Source organism: Cornus florida, unplaced genomic scaffold (genome assembly GCF_030987335.1).
Source record: "Cornus florida cultivar Cherokee Brave unplaced genomic scaffold, ASM3098733v1 CherokeeBrave_3.0.0_Hap2_Chr05, whole genome shotgun sequence".
In the NCBI taxonomy this organism is placed as follows: domain Eukaryota; kingdom Viridiplantae; phylum Streptophyta; class Magnoliopsida; order Cornales; family Cornaceae; genus Cornus; species Cornus florida.
The window spans coordinates 48,257,056-48,280,782 of NW_026775575.1; the positions used below are offsets into that span (position 1 = coordinate 48,257,056).

A 23,727-nucleotide genomic window follows, 5' to 3' on the forward strand; every position below is an offset into this window, starting at 1 on the left:
CACTATTTACAGAAACTACTTAATCTTTCTCCAATACCTTAAACTCCATATGAGTAAGATAACACCTTTTCTAGGATCAGCTCCTATATTCAAAATTGACCTCCTGAACTACTTTGGTAATAACAAGTGTTATTATTACACCTGCTATACATTCACTTGATAACTTATCAACGAACCGAAAGATTTAAATATCCTATTGGTTGTTGAGAGTATCCACTTCCATCTTCACTTCCAATAGACGGAACTTGATGATTCACACTTTGCATCCATCTAAGCTATCTAGTGATCCATTCTATTCGTATGAACTGAAGTCCTACCAGTTCGAAATAGACAAGAACTAAGCTAACCTAACTTATCAATCAACCAATATCCTATCCAGAATCATGACCCTTGTGCGAAGTCAGCAATCCCTCAACTAAATCCGTGGAAAATGCTCTCTTATTTCCACTTTAATATAGGGAATGGCTACAAATAATCTAGTGATTTCTGATGGTCCATCTCGACTATTTAATAAATATTACACTGGGAGACAAAATCACTATGTCCCCCCTCCTGCCTGTCCTCCAAATGTCTGCTTCATACCGTGAAGCATCATATTTCCACTAGGATAAATAAAGAACTAAGAGTTGTGAAACTCAGTCCTTGTATCCTCCATCCAATTTGTCTGCAGAAAGTATCGTTAATCCGGTACCACTAGCTTTCGTCTGTACCCATTGTTCAAATTGGAGCATCTTCAAAAGCGAATTCTGCAACTAAATCTATCCACCACTGATCTATGATAAACTCACCAATATTGAAAGTTAATCGGTAATTCCATTTATCAATAGTCAACTATGACTTTAACTCAACAAAAGTCAACAAATTACGACCTTTCCATACATACCATGCACCTCATCTTTATATAGGTGTTTGGTCTCACCATCTTGTCTTTGACACACCCTGCTTCTTTAAGACAAGTTAATGTCAATCCGACTTCTTTGTCTAACTTCAAAAGAATATGAAATGTTTCCATCCTCCATATAAGTCATTAATTTCCTAGCAACAGCTAATTGTTGCAAATTGTGACTAAAAAAATAATTCCATATTATTTATAGAAATGAAGAGACTTAGTTTCCTCCTCCATGTGCAACACCGGCAAATTCCTCCTAATGGCACACCCTCGTGAATAAATTCTTGATTAAGAATTTACTGATGAATATTTATTCAATCTCCTATCCTCACTCGATGTCATTCCAATAAGTACTTAATCCAGTACTAAATCTTCCTTCTGACTTGGTAACAACTTCTGAAATTTTCAAGAAGATGTTTAGCAAATCCAGCACTTCTGATAAATCATCATGGCGTTACAGTGGTCTTTATTTACCACTACCTCACGCATACCACAACATTAATAACCACCAATATCATGGCGTTGTAATATGACATAAATCCATACCTAGAGTAAAGTAAATCAAACTAATCATACTAGATTTTTTTTTGACTTACAGTGATGGTTTAACTATCCCATCCCAAACAATATACTAAAATGACGCATGTCCAGGTCTAATAAATTGGCTAGAATTATGTGTATCTACCATATCCTACGACCGCATGCTCATAAATCTAGCGTATATAACGTTATTACTCCATATTATTAAAAACAATAGTTGGCTGATCACATACTTGTGTCCCTAACTAAACCACATACCATTAACCGGAATAATCAACGAAAATAAAACACGTATGACAAACACACTAATACAAAATATATTCCTACTTAGGACATCGTTCTTTCTAGAAAAGAAAGTCTCCTTTGAAATCAACCTTACCAGATTGTTTCACAATTTCCTTTTATAGTTTCGTAAGTAATCATTAAACCTCGAAACATATCCTTTAAACATAGCTTAAAAGCAACATATGTTTGCCTAAGTAAATACTAAGGGCTTAATCCTCATCCTCCCTGTACGTTGAATGTAAACTATCTAACTTGGCTTTATAAAGCGAATTAGAACGTCACAACATAATACCAATACGTTCCTGAATGTGATACAAAATCATACGTTTCGTTCTGATAAGAACTCCATCCAATCCCTAATCTTTTGAAGAGTACTTCTTATATATCTCTTTTAGAGATGATAAGATAGTTTAATTATATGTAGATTGTTCAATACCAATTCTACAAATAACATTCGCTATATAACCAACAAACAAGATCACCCTCGCGCGATGATCCATCTTCAAGATTTAGTACCCTCTCTATTGGATGCACATAAATCTCCTCCATTAGGATCCTCTTCGGCTCCTACTCCTCGCTTGTCTCCTTTTTGAGAGCAACTGAAGTTGTGTTGGCCCCAATATGCGGTGACCTATCACGTACACCTAAATCCTTCCTTGGCTTATACTTTTAAAGTAACGCCAAATGAACCTAAACCATCGATCCCTAACTCTGTCTTCTGGTAACGAAATCGATAACGTACTCCTTTACTCATTTGGGTTTTTATCGCTTTCGCCTTAAACCCATCCTTTTCCTAGTGCCAACCATTCTATGACTACAGAATATAATTGATATCAGCTCCTTCCTAACAAATCGTAAATAGAGTACAACGAATCCTAATACGGGCTCTAAGTTTTAAGAGACGTAATGCGGAAGTCACATACAGAAAGACACTCCTAAGGACACTTGAACCTGGAGTACTTTGATACCAACTGTGATACCCCCGGATTTTCGAATGCGGGTTGGCCAGGCCCACGCCCGAATACCTGAGGATATAAAAAAAAATTGATAATAAACGAACACAGAGTACAAAAGAATAAAGAAGAATAAATAAAATGCTGATAAGAAACAAAAATGATAATCTAATAATAAACCTCAGAATATATTTCCATTAATTAATAAACTCTTCTGATACAACTGATCCTCCAAAATACAACTCGGGAATCCATACTGTTTGGACCCTTAGAAAATCCAAACTAAACAAATGAAAGCAATAACTGTCTTAATCAGGAAACTGGATTATAAAGGAACTCCTATGTTGCATCGAAAGAATAAAGTAGACTGATCCCCGCTCAGCATGAACAACCTCTACTCCTGACGAACACCTGAAAAATAATGGTGGGTCAGGCCCACAAACAAGTTCTAATCTATTACAGTCCAAGCAAAGATCCAATACACGTATACATCCTAGTCAATCCAACAGTAACTAGTAGTTCGTATATATATATATATATATAAACACACTAAAGGAACTTTACTAGACTATAGGGTTGTCTCAACTTGAATAGTAGGCAACATGCAAAACGCACATATAGTGGGCATGAGTACCTAGACCTACCAGGGTACACAACTACACTATATCTAGCTACACATCCTTGGCGATATACGCACCCTAACCACTGATCCTGAGACTCAAGCTCATATCATGGCACCATACTTATATATATATAATTTAGTAACCATCCTATTCAGTATAAATTAATCCTCCATAAGTCATTCAACTTGTTCAGCTGACTTGACTTGAATATAAGTAGGACTTAACATTTTAGTTAATCCATTCCCTTATATAATAAATTAATCCTCCATAAGTCATTCAACTTGTTCAGCTGACTTGACTTGAATATAAGTAGAACTTAACATTTTAGTTAATCCATTCCCTTATATAAAATAGGTAGGACTTAACTGATAAGTTAATCCATCCCTAGAATGCCACCGTCCTATACCGGTGCATTAAACCGCACAATCCAACAATTAATGTAACGATTAAAGAAATACATCAAACAATCCAGAAATAACTATTATAATATGATATCAAGTTATCACAAAATAGGAATGACTTATTATTTATTTAAGCTTCCTATATCATATGTCCTACACAAACGGAATCTTATACATGATGATATTTTATTACACCATCAAATAAGCATTCTCCATATCCAGTTCATCCTACACATTTAATCTTAATTGCTAAAACATTTTAAAAGATTAAATTCATTCATTTGATTAAAACATTCAAATAGCAAGCATCATTATGATTGAGTTTATTTAAATTTATTTAAACCCAAACCTAGTTCCTATTTAATGTTCAAGAATCCTAGGCATGTTTCTACTTTCCATCATTCCACAGATATGAAAAATAAATAATGTAAACATATAAAAATTCACACCGTAAATCAAATCAAAATCATGCATTCATCAATTCACAACACAATAACAGATATGAACCAATTTCATAAAACCTGTGTTCTAATCCAATTAAACATGCATAATTATTTAATTTTATGTGTTTAATAAATCTTGGAATTTCCTAGGCACGCATAGAAACACGTATCAAAGGGAAAGAGATAGAATAAGAACTTGCCTTAAACTTTCGGATCGAAAGTTAAACTTTTTTTTCCTTGATCTTCTCTCTACAGGGTTTTTTTTCCTCCTTCCCTCTCTAACTCTCTCTCTCTAGAATATATCACATAAATATTTCTAGCCCCCTTTTACAATCCATACCTATATATTTATAGGCTAAATAAAATAATCCTAACTCTTTTTCCAATCCAAGTCAACTTGACAAAAAATATATTAAAATATTAAAAAGGTAAGTAAAATATGTTACGTATATAATTTATGTATATGTTTATTAAATAAATAAATTATACATATTCCATTATTTATTAATGGATTATCCAATAATGCTTAAGTTACCATAATACTATAAAGTAACTTAAAATATAACACGTATCAAATCTATGTATATTTTTATTATTTAAATATAAAACATATACATTAGATTATATATTAATACCCAAGTTACCATATAAGTAATTAATAAATTACTTTCTCTTTTATATATATATTAAAAAAATAAGTAAAATATGTTACGTATATAATTTATGTATATACTTATTAAATAAATAAATTATAAACATTCCATTATTTATTAATGAATTATCCAATAATATCTAAGTTACCATAATATTATAAAGTAACTTAAAACATAAAACGTATCAAATGTATGTATATTTTTATTATTTAAATATAAAACATATACATCAGATTAAATATTACTACCCAAGTTACCGTAAAAGTAATTAATAAATTATCCATTATTTATTAATGGATTATCCAATAATACTTAAGTTACCATAATACTATAAAGTAACTTAAAATATAACACGTATCAAATCTATATATATTTTTATTATTTAAATATAAAACATATAAATCAGATTAAATATTACTACCCAAGTTACCATAAAAGTAATTAATAAATTATTTTTCTTTTTATATATGTATATAATAGATATCTATATATATATTTAAACACAACTATCCATGGGTAATAATCCATACACATCCAACCTCCTATCCAAGTAGTCCATGGAACCCAATTGGTTGGCCTATTACTACTAACCATAACCATAAAAGAAAAATAAAATAAAATAATAAAAGAAAAGAAAACATTTAATTTACATTTAATCAAAATATCATTTAAGCACATAACCTAATTAAACAATTAACACATAGACAAATACAAATAATACATAGACACATAATCAAATACTCAAGTAACACTTAATTCAATTCAACCCATAAGTAATTAGTCAAATAATCAATTAAATAATTAAAAATACAATTAAAATAAATAAATAAATACCGAGACTATCCTTTTAAAATTAGGAGTATTACACTTAAAATTCTCTATAGCTTAATCAACAATGAATAGAGGTGTCAACACACCAAATACAGTATAATTATGCTGGAACATAATGTAGGAATGGGAAACTTAGCCTTAACTTCTCATAACATGCAACCTTAGCTTTCACTTTTCTGCAACAAGAAGGATAGAACTGTCAAAATATAGTGCAGCTTGACTTGATGATCAAACTAGGTTCCCACAGCCTTGACTCAGTAAAATACACTTGCCGGTACATAATACACAAGTAGATAAGCAAGATAAAACAATAATAGCTCCCAAAAGGCTAAAACCTAAAATTCAAGGGTATAAAGGTAACTTCTCAATGTAGCTCCAAGAATGGCCTACAATTGTCTTGCACAGCTCTCAATAGCTAAGATACACTTGCTTAAGAGATAAACTCAGTGAAACCAACAAGGTATAATAAAGAAAGCTCACAACAGCCTTGAAGTTCCCAAAAACCCTAGCTTTAAGCTTTCAAGGGTAAGATTGTAAATTAGCCTTAGAACTAACCCAATTTCCACACCCTCAGTCTTCAATAGGTATAATACACTTGTTCAGTTGATAAGTTCCACACAAGTAGCAAGGCATATCATAGATATCACCGTTTAAAAAAAGACTCTAATAAACCCTAGCTTTATAGCTTCAAAGGGCAACTCTGTAATGTAGCTTCATTTCAAGCTTATACTTGGTTCCCACAGCCTTGTATCATCAAAATAAACTTACTAAAATGTAGAGAACAATTTAGACAGCAAGTTACAGCAATACACACACACAAATAGGCTTAACCTCAATACACCCTGGCTTTATAGCTTCAAAGGCTAAAACTGTAAACTAGCTTTAGAACCAGCTCAAACTTCACTCCCCCAGTCTTCAATAACCCAAATACACTTGCTCAAATAATTGTTTTCAATAGAACAGCAAGATACAACAATATATGCTCACCACAACCACTTTAAGGTTAAAAACCTGATATTTAGTTCTTACCAAACACTGCCTTAAAAAGCTTCATATCCTCAACCACCAAGTTCTCCCTCAGCTTGAAAATGATAAATTAAACTTGTTCTATGGCTGGGATAATTTATACACCCAAGGACACAACATTTCAGCTCAAAAATTAGCAAGCAAATGTTTCATAGGAGATGCAATTTGTTACACCTGTTACTTTCTAGTTTAAGGGGGTAAAATAATCAAAATGTCTTTTGTTAAAGGTTTCCTCAGCTTGGCATTGATGAAATATACTTGTACTGAAGCTTGGACATAATTTAACAACAATGAATCAATAATTTATAGCTTAAAATGGCAGCAAACAATAGCTTGTAGCAGGTGAATTTGCTGCACTTGTTATCTTTAGGTTTTAGAGGGAAAATCAGTAATTTCATGGATGGTACTTCTTAAATCTAGCTCCTACAGCTGTATTTCATCAAATAACATGATAAGTGCTCAAATGTAACACATTTTAGCATCTAAGTTATGGTATTTTAGTCCAGTCATTTATTTTAATTTCATGTCTTAAGTATTTATTTATGTTATTGCCTATTTTAGGTTAATAAAGTTCAAACAAGCTAACAAGAGCCATTTAGCCCAATTTTGGAACTAAGAAGTAAAGTTTGAAAGAAGCCAAGGAAATTGTACTAGAGGGACTTCGATCGATCGAAGGGAATCCCGTTCGATCGATGTTTTGTTACAATCGATCGAAATGAGGCGGTGCCAGATCAGCAAAGTGGATAAGGCCTAGAAGATGTTTTGATGCCATGTCACCTTCGATCGATCGAAGATAAGTGTTTAATCGATTGAAAATCTTTGATCGATCGAATTGTCTGTTAATTGTGTGCTGTCTAATTCCCGCGTGTCCGAACCCTACCTACCACATAGCTGTGGGATTAGATATTTTAAGGGCTTATTTTCTGACTTGTTCACTACTACATGGACCTTTTATAAAGGGGGGACTGAACCATTTTGTAATAGATTTTTTGTCTTCAATTTTATTTCATTGTAATTTTTATTATATCTTTGAAAAAGTTAGAGATTAGGGTTAGAAAAAAAGAGAAGAGTGGAGGCACCATGAACACATCTCAAAATCTACACACACTCTCTCTCTAGAATTCAACAAAGAAGAAGAAGAAGAAGATGGAGCCATATTTGGGGATTGCCCTTGAAGGTTCCAAGATCACACCCACCTCTTTCATGATTGGCTAGACTTTTCCTTGGGGCTTGGATGAGCACCAAGTTTGTAATCTAAACCTTTATCTCTTTCATACTTTTTGGGGAATAATATCTTGTGATTAGTGTTTTTGCCGTGTGAATTTAATTAATCTTGGGTTCTCCTTTGATTTTTATGGATTAATTCTTTCTATTGATTTTTTATTTTAATTACATGTTTTCTTATGTGTGATTATTTGGGAATTGATCTCTACACTAGTTTTTCTATATTAATTGCATGCCTATGTGTGGTTGATTGAGAATCTAGTAATGGCTGGACATGGTTTTCATTAGATGGGTTTGCCAATTAATTTGATGGATTATGCTTATGCTTGATGGGTTGTTCTATAATTTAATTCGTGCTTATAGGTAGGTAAACAATCTTTACTTGATTTGATATTCCATGGCTTATTATTGCAAATTTCATAATTCTCTAGATTGATGTGCGCTACAATTGTTACTAATTTGATCAGTCATGCTTAAAATTGATGGGTTGTGCTACACTTAGTTTATTTATCGGTTAGGTAGACAATTAATTCTTTAATTTGATGGTCCATGCTTAATATTGCAATTGGTAGTCGCATTTTATTCATAAGAAAGTTTTTCCCAAATTAATTGAAAGTGTGTGGTTTGGTAAATGAGCTTCGTGGTGATTCCAATGCTCCCTAAGACCTCACTTCTCTTCTCTTAAATGCCTAACTCAACTTAGTTTATTTTAATTGCATTTTAATTTCCTTCCATCTTAGTTTAATCAATTAATTGGTATATTAGAGTTGAAATTAAATTCCAACACGTACAATCTCTTGGGACGATCCCTTCTCACTCATACTACATAGTATAGGTGTTAAGCGGTTTATAAATTTAAAGTATGATGCCCACTTGACACTAATTTCCAAACTCAAAGTGTTATGCATTATTTTGTGTGCATGGTCGTGTTGAGTCATAACACTTGCTCACATCATTGCTTCTTAGGTTATAGCAAGGTGTTATCAATTTGAAGTCCAATATCAGCATATACACCAGATTTTTGTTGCAGCACTGTTATGAGGGTATTTTTGGTATTTCAACTCTACCAGCCTTTGGATTTTGGTTCTCTCAAGTGTAAATCAATTGTATGAACATGCTCAGCAAAGTAATACACCAGATACAACAATATATTGCAATGTGAACACCTAAAACAGCCTTATAAACAAGTGTAAATTCTAGTTGATGTGGTTCACAACACAAAAATCTGAACAGGTCATTTCTCAGGCTAAAGTCGAACTTAGACAGCTTCAAATCAACAAACCAAAATGCTCAGACTGTGTAAACTTATTTCATAGAAGTATAACCGTATTCACAATTCATATAACAGATTGTATAGTAGCAAAATAATTAAACACAGCATATTTGAAAAACTGAAACCAACTCAAACCAAATGTAACTCCTCAGCCCTTGATTTTGCACTAGAAAAACAAATAGCAAACAACCTTTCTCTTCATCTTCAAATTGTATACACAAGTTAGTGCGACTCTCAGGTTAAACTTGGCTCTCTTGACAGATTAAGCACTCAGTGGAATGGTTTCATTTTGGTTTCTCGAGTGGTATTCATTTTAGCTCATTTGCTTTCTGGAAGAGGTAGCCTTTGAAGAAGGCTATAATAGCCTCTATATAGTGACCTCCTTGAAACCCTAGTGTGGATAACGCCTTCTTACTACAGCCAATGAATAAACATACACCTTTCTTTCTGCAAGACCACAAGGCCACGTGGCAACATGTAGTTTATGCAGCATATTTTGTGCACAAAGTCTCACAATTACCTCTTTAGCTATCACATGTTCTACACTAGAAAATACTAAGCTTTATCACATAAATGAAGACCATTTGACATAATGCACCTTCTGTGGAGTGCGTCATATTGTCACAAAAATATAGATTGACCAATATACCCTTAAGGCTATTAACCAAATTACTGAAATACCCTTTAATGACAACATAAGAGAACTTTATTGCAGCTTGTATATCAATTTGTAACTCATGAAAATAAGATAAATAAGACATGTGATGTAATGTACCATTCCCAGCAAGTGTAAGGAGGTTGCACACATATGTAGAAAGACTAGAATACCCCTGTGACTGTGAGGAACAAAACCATGAGTGATGAACCCATAATTACCCTTGACAGCCCATTAAACCTAAAAATGTAGTATACTCTTGACATTGAAAGTGCAAAACCCTTGATCAAACATAGGATCAACACATTTCATGCTACTTAATGTAAAAAACTACTTCCTTTATCCCAAAATAAATGTCTCTTTTATGAGTCATAATTCCCCAAAAGAAACATTCTTTTAGGACAGAGGGAGTATTTAATAGTGGGTAACCTAGGGAAGGTGATCTTGGTGACGATCAATCCTGCAATGTCGTTGGCAAGGGTGAAGTGCACATTAAGCTGAATGGGTCTGTACAGAGGTTGAAGAATGTTAGGCACATTCCTGACTTGAGTAAGAATCTAGCTTTGATGGAATAATTATTAGATGAAAGTTATTAATTCACAATCTTCAACGGAGGCTCGTGGAAGATTTCCAGAGGTGCTATGATCGTTACACTTGGTAAGAAGACTGATAACTCTCTACAGGACTATTAGGGCTTGTGGGTTGATAGTAGCTGCAGATAGCAAAAATGATCACAACATTTGGCACTAAAGGCTAGGTCACATGAGTGAAATGGGGTTCTGCTCGAAGGGGAAACTACCAAGCCTAAAGCCAATTGGTATTGACTTCTATGAGAGTTGCATGTTTGACAAAAAAAAAAAAAAAATTAAAAAAATTAAAAAAATTAAAAAAAAATGTGAGTTTCAAGAAGAGTGGCAAAATTCTCAACAAGGAGAAGCAATAGCTAGTTCAAATTGATGTATCGTTGATAGCCCCAGTATCATTGATGATCATACAAGGAAGGTATGAGTCCATTTCTTGAAGCACAAATCCGAGGTGTATGAGGCGTTCAACAGGTGGAAAGCCATGGTGGAGAATGAGACGAGTTTTAAGATTAAGTGGTTGAAATCAGACAACGGTGGCAAGTATGAAGACCCCAAGTTCAAGAAGTTCTATTATGGGAATGTGATCAGATTGGTGAGGACTATGCAAATTAACCCCACACCAGAACGAGGTGACAGAATGGATGAACCAACTTTGATAGAAAGAGCCAAAATTATATGCATACATTTGGATCTATCCAAACAATCATGTGAGCTTCCAAACCTAATCATGTGGGCTTCACACATTGAGAGAGAGAGAGAGAGAGAGACAGGAGCGGAGGAGGTGAGTTTCCCTCTTTTAAAAAAAAATTCCTTGATTATTCTTTGAAGTTACAAAATCAGTGTGTTGAATTTCACACATCGAATGGATGAACCAACTTTGATAGAAAGAGCTAGAAGTATATGCATAAATTTGGATCTACCCAAACAATTATGTGAGCTTCCAAACCTAATCATGTGGGCTACCCAAACAAGCATGTGAGCTTCCAAACCTTATCATGTGGGCTTCACATATTCACACAGAGACAGAGAGAGAGAGAGAGAGAGAGAGAGAGAGAGGAGCGGGGGAGGTGAGTTTCCCTCTTTTAAAAAAAAATTCCTTCATTATTCTTTGAAGTTACAAAATCAGTGTGTTGTATTTCACACATCGAATCTATCTAGGATTTAAATTTTCAATTCATGTTACTAATTTTTCTTTCAATTTCAGTTTAAAATTTTAAATTTGAGGTGTGAATTTTATGCAACTGAAATACACTTTCGAAGTCTGTGACATGTTGGGCAGAGAGTGCATCAAAAAGGGCTTAAATAAGTATTACTCCTACCATGTGCAGGGGGGTTTAAAATTAATTTACTAGATAGACCACGTGCATGCATTGAACTGACCCAGTTAGTTAAACTTAACCAGTGTTTTTGTCAATGTTAAGTTCCCCACTAACAATTTGTATAAACATTTTTAATTAAGAAATAACAGTCTCATTTTAAATGTGCTTAATTAGTCATATATATATATATATATATAGTGATTCACTTTATCTTTCAAATTAACTATCACTTGGAAATTGGAAATTTTTTTTTTTTTTTGGGGCAAGTTGGATATTGGAAATTTTTTTTTTCGCTAATTAAAATTGGAATATTGTTTCTGTTTAAAATGATTTATACTCTTAAGCTATATATATGTATGTTCTTTTGAATTAATAATCATCTAAACTATTATTTAGCGTATCTCTTTCCTTATAAGTAAATATTAATTAATGTAGAGTTGAAACATATGAAAATATATAATTTCAAATATTAATGTGTAATGATCAGATTTAGCATATCTCTTTGACAAATGAAAACCCCATGTAAAACGAAAGGAAAATGACACTTATACAGAAAATAATTGGCCATTGTGGTATTTTCTTCTTTTTTTTCCATTGGCCATTGTGGTATTGAAAACATATAGAAAAAGGGACAATTATTTTATGGATATGAATCATGTGAACATTAAAAATTGAAAGAGTATGCTATCTTCTTCTTTTTTTTCTTTTATTTATTTATTTATTTATTATTATTTTATATTTTTTTATTTCTGCTCATGCCTTGTTAGTAGCACTTGTGTGACACTTCCTATATATAGATCAATTTTTTTAGAGTTTTACGCAAAAGCATTTGAGAGCATAATTAAGATGGATATGATGACCAATGTCGAGCTTGACAAAGACCTGCTTCACTCTCAAGCTCACGTATGGAACCACATATTCAACTTCATAAACTCTATGTCACTAAAATGTGCAGTTCAACTTGGCATACCAGACATCATCCACAAGCATGGTCAGCCCATGACTCTCTCCGAGCTTGTTGCAGTGCTCAACATCAACCAAGCCAAAGGCAGGTGTGTCTATCGCCTCATGCGCATTCTAGTTCATTCCGGCTTCTTTGTGAATCAAAAGCTATCGGAAAATGACGATGAAGGAGAAGAAGAAAGTTATTTGCTCACACCTGCGTCTCAGCTCCTCCTCAAGGACGAGCCATTGAGTGTGAGACCATTTTTGCTAGCCATGCTTGATCCTATTCTGACAAAGCCATGGCATTATGTGAGCCAGTGGTTCCAGAATGGCGATCCCACGCCATTTGACACGGCTCATGGGAGCACATTTTGGGACTACGCAGGCCATGAACAAAAGCTGAACCATTTCTTTAATGATGCCATGGCTAGTGGTGCAAGGTTGGTTACTAGTGTGGTTGTTAAAGATTGTAAGGTGGTTTTTCAGGGGTTGAATTCATTGGTTGCTGTTGGGGGTGGCACCGGGACTGTCGCGAAAGCCATCGCCAATAGGTTCCCACATTTGCAGTGCACTGTGTTTGATCTACCACGTGGTTGATGGCTTGCAAGGGACTAAGAAGTTGAACTATGTTGGTGGGGACATGTTTGAGGCAATTCCTACTGCTGATGCTGTTCTCTTAAAGGTATATACAGATAGAATTTTCTTTGTGTTTTACATAGTTCATTTCATTATTTCAATTTAAATCCATATAAAAATTGACATACATGTATTAAAACTGGCATGCCAATGGAACTGCCCTTTTTTCAAAACTACACCTACCTTCATGCGGAATTGTCAAACCTTTTTTCTAGTTATGTATGCTATTTAATAGTAATTACAATAATAAGAACTATTGACAATAATAAGAACTATGAATAATGTAAACAGACTTACAGAAAACCTTCTTTATTGAACTTCCAAGCTAGTACAGAGAAATATTACAAAAGAGAGAAAGGAAATTGAAAGATACATTGAAGGGAAACTTTGTCCTCTATTTATACATAAAATGGACTTGAAATTATCATTTTGAAGTCCGCATAGTGCATGGGATTGTGTGCTGGAATAATGCAGTCGGTCGGCCCACCACTAAGTTCTGTCTCCTTTTAGGATGGAAAGTGGATATCTGATGAAGGAAATACTGTAGAACCAAAGACTTTTGGGAAAAGTTCTTTGGCTTCTTCTGTCGGCAGGATAAGAGGAATCTTTTACTTTTTAGGTGGATTCATCTTGTCCATCAAGTGACTGGTGAGAGAGTCCCAATAGTCGGCTACTGTAGGCTCATCTTCAGAAATAAGATCTTCATGGGGATCTTGTGCATAACCAGCTAGACAGGAAAACTGATTACCTTCTTGACTGGTCTGGCTAGAGACTGACACCATGGATGCATCATCTCGTACTGTGGGTGTGGAGGAATCAAAAGATTTAACAAATTTGGTCCTCATAAAATCCATGCATTTAACCATTAAATCAGCTTCGGTAATTAATGGTTGTTGTTTTCTGATCATATCTTTAACAAGTTCAAATGGGTTAAAGATTTCGGGTTCTGGAATAGTTAACTTTGGAATCTTATCCATGTATTCCAGTGTTTTCTTTCTGATCTGATGGAGGAGGGCTTGGATAGGTTCTTGAGTCATGCCTGACCACCATCGGTAATAAAAGATACTCTGAAGGACTGGTAACTTGTTAGTGGTATAACCACATTGGAAATCCCATTTCCAAATTCAAGGGATTCCAAATTCAGTAAAGAACAATAGGGTGGATTTTCCTACAGGAATATTATCCTGTCCCCGTAATTGAGGATGAAATTGTTGCCATGGCAAGTATAATTGTCTGACTGATTCGAGCAACATATCCAGATCAGGGCCAAATATAGCCCACCTGGGTATAACCCAGTTTGGGAAATCAGCCTTAACTGATTGAGGGCATATCTTGAAGAACCAAGAATGCTTATGCTTCGGATTTTGATAAAAGAAAGAATATGTCCAAGCTGAGATATAATCCCAATAATTATAACTGTGACCATAGGATATTTTCCTTGGCAAATTAGGATTTAATCCCCAATCACTAGGCCGTATAAGCCTCTTAAAGATAGCTTTACTATAAGTAAGAGGACTATCTTTGGAATTCAGAAATTGCTTCGTGTGGTTGATCTCCACAGAGGAAGTTTCAGTAAGAATAACTTCATAGATATATCTATGGCGACCATCCGGTGCAGCATATTGTTGAGTTTGAAAATATCTGGATTTTACTTCCCAAGGATCTGGCATCCATTGCTCATCCTGAGAATCCAGTACCAATACTGTTTGAATATACCTTTGATTAGGTATCCATGGAGTTTCTTGTTCAAGAACCTTTTTCATGGTTGGTTTCTGTTGTTTTTGCTGGGTACTGCTGCTTCCTTTAGAAGGTGTGTTGAGCAGATCAGCAACATGATCCAAATATGGAAATTGATCATCAGTGAGTGGTATAACCACTTTGGCCTTAGCCTTGTTTTTGCCACGAGCCTTTGGAGTATTACCCCGGCCCTGCCCATGGGGGGGCGGATTCATGAACCCTGCAAAAATTCACGAGTTAGAAAATCAGGTAAAGAATTAGAACTGCCTTTAATATATTCAATAGAAAAATCAAAAGCAGATAAATGAGCTTGCCAACCAGCAAATATCTGTTTGGAGACCAAATTCTTTACATCTTTTTCCAGTACTTGTTTAGCAGCACTACAATCAATGTGTAACAAGAATTTCTGATTGATTAAATCATCTTGGAATTTATAAATGCATTTAACCAAAGAAAGAATTTCCTTTTTGATGGTTGAATAATTTAATTGTGCATTTTTCCAAGTTTCTGAAGTGAAGCGAACAAGCTCCTCTGTTCCTGTGTTTGGATTTTTCTGTTTAAGAATACCACCGTATCCAATATTGGAGGCATCTGTTTCCACAATTTTGAACCATGAAGAATTGGCTAGAGCTAAGCAAGGAATTTGTTTTGCTCTGAGTTTAATCTTCTGAACTGCCTTGGTATGTTCCAAAGTCCATGGGGAAGGAGATTTCCTTAACCTGGTGTACAAAATTGCTGTATCCTGTGCAAGATCTCTGTAGTGATTGCGAATATAATTCAAACTACCCAGAAACCTTTGAAGCTGAGTTTTATCCTTAATTTCATCTGGAAATTTAGAAGTAAACTCAATACTACGATTAATAGGTCTAATTTTCCCATCACAAATTTCATGACCAAGAAATCTGACCTTAGTTAAAAACAGTTTTAGTTTAGGAGCAGAAACTACTAAACCACTTCGGTAAATAACATGTTTGAAAATTTTCAAGTGTTTATAATGCTGATCTATTGAATTAGAAAATATGAGAATATCATCAATATAAACTATAGAAAATTCAGTAAAAGGATTAAATATGTCATTCAAAATATGTTGAAATTCTGAAGGGGCATTTTTTAATCCAAATGGCATCACTGTCCATTCATACTGTCCAAAAGGTACGCAAAAAGCTGTTTTGTACCTGTCCTCTTCTGCAATCTGTACCTGGTAATATCCAGATTTAAGATCAAATTTAGAGAAGATTACAGCAGATTGTAACCTATCTAAAAGATCTTTGATGTTGGGAATTGGGTATCTGATCCAACTCAAAGCAAGATTGAGTGGCCGATAATCAATAACCAATCGAGGAATTCCTCGTTCTTTTTCAGCATTTTTATTGACATAAAAAGCTCTACAACTCCAGGGGGAGTAGCTAGTAACGACAAGCTTCTTTGCCATTAAAGAGCTGATTTCAGTTTTACATAATTCCAAGTAGTCAGCTTTCATGTGGCTGGGACTAGCTTTAGAAGGAATCATGCGATCGGTAAATCCCTTTTCATAGGGTAAAGAAACAATATGCTTCTTTCTGGCCCAAAAAGCATTAGGAATCTCACTACAGATTTCCTTTAGAAAGTTTTGTCGTAGTGACTCAATTTTCTGTTGCTCAGTGAGTTGTACCAATCTTTGATTAATTGCTAAGGAGGATACCTCCTTTTGCAAATAATTCAGTTGCTTTTCCTTAAAGATAATGTTATCTTTAAGAGCATTGATATGCTTATTTACTGGTGGGGTCAAGAACTGGAAAGTAATTGACTGGCCATGTAAATTAGAGCATATTCCATGAGAATCAATTTTCTCAATTGGTATGATTAAAGCTAAAAAGGGAGTACCCAAAATAACCTGTTGTGCCATATTTCTGATGAGTAAGAAAGTAGATGGTAGACAAATACCTTCTTTACAAATGAAAACATGATTAAGTTTATGCTTAATCTGCATCTTACCTCCACTTGCACTGGTAGGACCTTGAGTGGTTTTCTCAAAATATTGAGTAGGAACCAATCCTTCCTGTATGCAGTTCATGTCTGCACCACTATCAACTAAGGCAATTGCATTAGTGATTGTGTACTCCTGATTAATTACCAAATTGATAGATATATACCATTTTTGGTAAGTAACTTGATTCAAGAGTTGAAGATAATTAGTACCTTCTGATTGAGGGACTTCATCTTGGGATGATGAAGGTGTAATTGCAGATTGTGCTTTTAAAAGAGTAATTTCCAAATCCATCTTAGTCTGACGAGACTTTAATTGATGAATTTCTTCTTTTAAAATATTAATCTCCATTCTGAGATCAGGGAGATTAGCAGGACGAGAATTTTGTCCTTGGTGTTCTAATCTGCTTAGAACTTCTTTCATGCTGTAATGATTTTCTGCTCTCAGAAAATTTGGATTATCCGTATCCTCATTAGATCGTGCCAGAGCAGAACCTATTTCAAAGACTTTCATCTTGATTTGAGGATCCTGGATATGATCTATAAGATCTAATAAGGATTGTTGAGTCAAAGTCAAAACATTTAAGCTTAACCCATTCATCCCAACAATTGCCTTATAATAATCATCATGAGAGGGATTACAGGAACATTTGGGATTTCCAATTTCTGCTTCAGAGGAAGAAGAAGACTGTAATTCCATAACAACATCCCCATAATCACTTGATGATTCTGATTCAGAAGAACTAGTATTAAGTAACAATTTACTTAATTGAAGTCTTAGTTCTTCTTCTATGTGAAGACTACTGAGTTTCTCTTTAGTTCTGCACTTGTTTGCACAGTGGCCGATACGTCCACATTTGAAACATTTAGCCTCAGCTTTGGGCTTTCCTTTACCCTTTGCTTTAGGAATATATTTCCTTTTAGGCTTAGTATACTGTCTAGAATTATCCTTTTCCTTTGAATAATTCTTTCTTTTGGAATACTTCCTTTTATAAGGTTTTTCAACCTTATTTCTTTTCCTAGGTTTAGGATAAGATAAGGGAGTCTGGTAGACAAATTGATCACAAAATTCACCTACTTCCTTTCTACCAGTTAATCTTTGTGATTTTAACTGGGATTGTAACTTCAGATCATTACAGAGAGCTAGACCTTCCTGGATTACAATGTTTACTAATCCACCATAGGTATAGTTTCTGTAAGGGATAGAGATACCATTATTCATATCTCTAAGCTTTTTCCTGATTCTTTCAGCAAAGAAGGTTGGTAAACCATCTACAAATTTGGCTTTCCAGTGCTCATGATTTGCATCATTGAGTTGGAGAACCTTTGCCAAGAATACATCTTTATACCACCTGAAATGAGTTAAAGATGGACATCTTAGATTCTGTAGAAGTTCACGACTGCGTTCACTATTAGCACCTTCAGGGCCAACAAAATGTTGGATGATGGTGGTGATGAGGGTATAAACCGCATCTGGAGCAGGTCCTGATTGTTGAGTAGCTTCATCTTTAACAAGCTTGGTAGCAGAAAAGATTTCAGCTTTCTGAACGTCAGTGAGGACATTATCCCACCATCCTTTAAGGATTCCTGTAAAACCAGCAACGACAAACTTAGCAATGGTTAGGTCAGTGTTGTTGTTGATTTTACAAACTTGGCTATACATCAATATTTGATGAATAACCTCGTAAATCTGATAATCAGATTTGCCATCTATGTTCCATTCATAAATGGTCTTGCCATGAAAAGATTTCTGTGTATGGAAATAATCTTCTTCATACAAGATATCTTGAGGTGTGGGTCTGGGATAATAATATCTACTCGGAGCAGGGGCTGTATTAGAGTGTATATTCTTATCATAGACGATTCAGTTTAACTCAGGCCTCTGAGTAAAATCATTTTGGAATACCTCAAGATGAGGTAACACATTTTCAGAATCAGAACCAATTTCAGATTCATCATGGGATAAAGTCTGAAGTTTAAGTCCTTGAATTTTCTGAGTAAGAAGAGTAAGAAATTCTTCATTCTTCTTAGGATGTGTAAGATTGAAGCCTTGAACTTCAATTGCAGGTTTCACCAATGCTTTGGATAAGGAAGCTTCTGGAGGAGAAGTTTTAACAGTAATACACTTAGTATTAATTGTATTTAATACCGTGTCGATGCCTGTTTCAATTCTCCCAAGCTGGGACCCTACCGTTTGTAAGCAAACATTAGTATAATTGTTCTGCCTGTAAACATGAGAAATGTCCTTTTTAGTAGCATTACAGGATGGATCAATTATTCTAGGTTGGCTATAAGCCTTGGTTTCCACTTTGGAACCACTGTCAGGGTCAATCCTTTTCAGAATTAAATGTTCAGTGGGAGGATGGACAGAGTGAAAAACCTTATCTTCAGTGTGGTCCATGGTTTAAGAAAATCATCCAATATGTTTATATTAACAAGAGAATGATTGGTCATGAAGAACCAAGAAACAAAAGGTATAACCATTTTGCGTTCTTGTAAAAATTCATAAAATTGGGTTTTAAAAAGCTGTAATTGATTTTGGTCAAAAACTTTAAAATACCAATTTCTGAATTCTTTATATTGATCCTGTTGAAATTCAGTATTAATGGCAATTCTATCGGGGACAAAATCCATTAAAACTAATATTCATGAGGGTCATTGATGTCTGTAGGATCATCAAATTGATCCTTGACAGATTCATTTCCGATTCCCATTTCAGATGGAGTTGGGCTGAATTCAAGTCCAAATTGGTGACGAGACATACCTATTGGTGCTTTCTCATAGACTCCTCTTGGAATTTGATTCTGAGATTGCTGTATTCCTTTCAGCTTAAGTCGATGGGCACCAACCACTTTAGGGAGATCTTCCTTTCGGTAATCCGACGAGATCGAATGGCGAGAAGGAGGACAAGAAACATGATAAGGAAGATGACTTCCTTTAGATGATGTAGATCTAGGTAGATCTATGGATTTTTTTAAATTCAGAAAAACATCACCATCTTGGTCCTGAATAACACAGTCTAAGCTATGATTAGCAATTGGCTGTGCTGGAACGGCATTAGAAATCGTCCAGTGTTCAGGAAATGTTATCTCACTCCAAGGAATCATCCTTTCTGTGGCAACATTTGATGTGTACATGTTGGTATCCCATAACGCTGTTACTCCTTTAGAATCTTTGCGTATGGCGTTGGGACACATAGTATCCAGTACTTTGTAATGGATGCGATAAATAACACTTATCACTTCCGATCCAGGTAAGTAATCATACCCATAGGTCTGAACACGAAGACTAACTGCCTCATGAATGTTTTTATCTGTTAAAGATAAATTCAGACTAGGATAGACATTAAAATAAACCGGTCCATGACATAGACTGGTTTCCAGTACACCCATCAAAGAAGGGTGGAATTTCAGACATCGAGCATCCCTAAGGGTTGCCTGAATACAAGCATCCATACCTAACAAGGTTAAAGGTTTAAAAGCAATTTGAATTAAACCTATATGGATGTACTTATATTTATGTATGTGCCTCTGAAGGTCACGGGAAGACAATAACTTAATTATTGTATCCTTAGTGCTTAATTGCATGGTTTGTTCCATGGTTTTTACAGTCCATAGATCAGTTAAATTAAGCATTCCGATTTTGTAAATGCTCTTAGCACTTACTGGAGGAATAGTCCATTTGTTCAATTTATTTTGAACATTGGTCCATTCTACTAATTCAGTATTTTTTACCAATTCTGAATCTTGGTTGTCCTGTACTCCTGAAGAGGAGGAAGATGGTTTTAACATGGCTGTTAAATATTGTTAATGCTTAAAGGTCTGTATAGGATAAATATTAGCATATTATGTAATGAACAGAAAGTTACTATTCTGTCGTCTTTCTGCTTAAGAGATATTCTATTACTCGTCTGTCAACGATTTACTGGAAACATTACCCTGTGCAGCAATTTAATGCAAAAGTGGGTTAAACATTCCAACGCGACTTTTGGACGACCCATAATGGAATCTGGGATAAACATAATTTGGACAGAATAGTAGTCGTATTGTTCATAACATAATTACAATAATAATCATGCTACTAGTACCTAAGAAGCATTAACAATGGAAAGTTAAGCCATCATGGCTCTGATACCAAATAATAGTAGGATCGATATATATATCTATGACAGTGCCAACCTAGCTATAAATAGATAGCAATATTAAATACTCCTTAGTACTAACTGTTTTATTCACATGAAATTTATGCTATATCTAATCCATGTTGAAAAAAATATATATATACTAATTTGAAATTTTCACATTTTTCAGTATTGATTTTGGAAATTTTATTCTACTTATAATTTGAGTGCAAATGACGAGCAGTGGATATTACATGATTGGAGCGACGAAGAGAGCGTGAAGATACTAAAGAAATGCAAAGAAGCAATTCCGAGCAAGGACAAGGGAGGAAAGGTGATTATCATAGACATGATGGTGGAAAATGAGAAAGGAGATGATGAATCTTTAGAAACTCAGTTCTTCTTTGATATGCTGATGATGGTTTTGGTCACTGGTAGAGAGAGAAACGAGAAAGAATGGGGAAAGCTTTTCTTTGATGCTGGTTTCAGTGACTACAAGATAACCCCCATACTGAGTTTGAGGTCTCTTATCGAGGTTTATCCTTGATCATGAAGTACTGCTTTATCTGTTGTACGTGTTTTGAACAGATTGGACTTTGTGAATGTCCATAATTAAGAATAAGCTATGAAATATCGGGTGTTTAATGGAAAGGGAAGGTGTAGTTTAACTTCTTGATTGCATCACTTTGAAGTCTTGAATGATTTGCAAACTTCGATACATGCAATGTTTTACAAATTATATGCATAATTTAAGTTCAAATGTTACCTTACCAGTTGAAAAAAACACGATTTGTGTTGTTTTCTTTAATTAAATATCAAGGCAATTTCAATGAACCTTCAAGATGTGCATGTGAATGGAAACTAAATTAACTAATGAATAGGATATAAAATGGAAAATTAACTAAATGTCCTTCAAGTGATGATGATTTCTCAAAAATAGTTTGAGTTTTGTAACTACATCAAACGAAGAAATAGATTATGGAAACAAATTTATATATAAAGTGTTTTTTTCTTTATTTTCATTTTTGGGACTAGTATTGAATTTTAATGTGTCTCGCAGCACAAAAGAAATCGGGAGAGGGATCATTTCGTTTTTAAAACTGGGATGAATGGCTTCAAGAGAGGGCAGAATTAAGGATACCACTAAAAAGACTAATCCATGGAATATATATATATTTTTTTCGGAAGGTAATCCTTGGAATATTGATATGAAGAACTGAAGAACCTGATTCCAGTGATTGACTTTGTAAGCTTGATCTTATTATTAAATGTTATGATAAACCTAGCAAACCAAATAATAATTACGAAACACGATAGAAAAATAAACACATCACATAAAGAATATAAAAATTTATACGTGGTTTGGCAAAATTTGCATTCAGAGTGGTGATACGACAAAAGTTTCACTATGTAAAATTGGAGATTACAAGTTTCAGCCCCTCATGTGATACCCCCGGATTTCCGGATGCGGGTTGGCCAGGCCCACGCCCGATTACCCGAGGATATCAAACCAATTAGCAATAAACGAACACAGAATAAATTAAGGAAACAGGAATAAATAAAAATTTGCTAAAAAGAAACTAGAATGATAATCCAAATATTGAAACCTCTTAAAAAATTAAATTAATAAAGAATTATTCTGATACATCCAAATTCTCCATTTCTAATTCAACTCGGGAATCCATCTGATGGACCCCTAAAACTCCAACACTGAAATCATCAATTGAAGAACTCCACTGCTAAATCATGAAGAATCTCCTACGTCGTCGAAAGAATGAGAAGCCGTCTCTGCTCAGCATGAACAAGATCTAAGACCTGGAATCGTCCGTTACCTAAAAAATAATAATAGGTCAGGCCCACGAACAAGTCCTATCCTAACTACAATCCAAACAGAGACCCGATACGCAGATACATCCTAAATATCTCAACCATATCTATATAGTCCGTAATAGATAAATATATATCCACACTATAGGACTCTCACTAAACTATGCTGAGGGTCTCAACCTGAATAAAAGGTAACATGCAATACGCACCTGAGTAAGCATGACTACCTAAACCTAACAGGGTATACCTCAACCAACATAGCTAGCTACGCATCCTATTGCATATACACACCTTAACCGTCAATAATGAGACTCAAGCTCAGATCGCGGTACCATAATTTATATATATAAATTCCCATCCAAACCAATATAGTGCCGCTCAACTGTTCGTTGCCATGACACAACATAAAATTAGGATTTAAACGTTTTAGTTAAAACCCCATCATTCCTAATACAGAAATTTAAACAATCATCTAGTATATCGTTCAACTGTGTTAGCTGACAGGACATGAAACCATGTAGGATTTAACTATTTTAGTTAATCCATTCCGTATGTATGAATGGGTAGGAATTAGCGTTGTAACCTAATCCATCCCTACGTATGACACCGTCCCATACCAGTCTATACATGCAAATGATCCGTAAATGATGCAACATTATAGGCAGTACATCAAATAAAGTCCACAGTATCCATATAGTTGATAAACACAGAATTTAAACAAGTCATCAACTAAAAATCCAGAATCCATCCATGTAAATTAAATGAGACAAAATTTACAAATTCGTCAAGTTAAATTCC

The 23,727-nt window shown here is 34.5% G+C and overlaps 1 pseudogene; it reads left to right on the top strand.

Moving 5' to 3' along the window:
- Positions 1 to 12,266: 12,266 nt before the first annotated feature.
- Positions 12,267 to 21,649, top strand: LOC132310137 (trans-resveratrol di-O-methyltransferase-like; annotated as a pseudogene).
- The last annotated feature ends 2,078 nt before the right edge of the window (positions 21,650 to 23,727 follow it).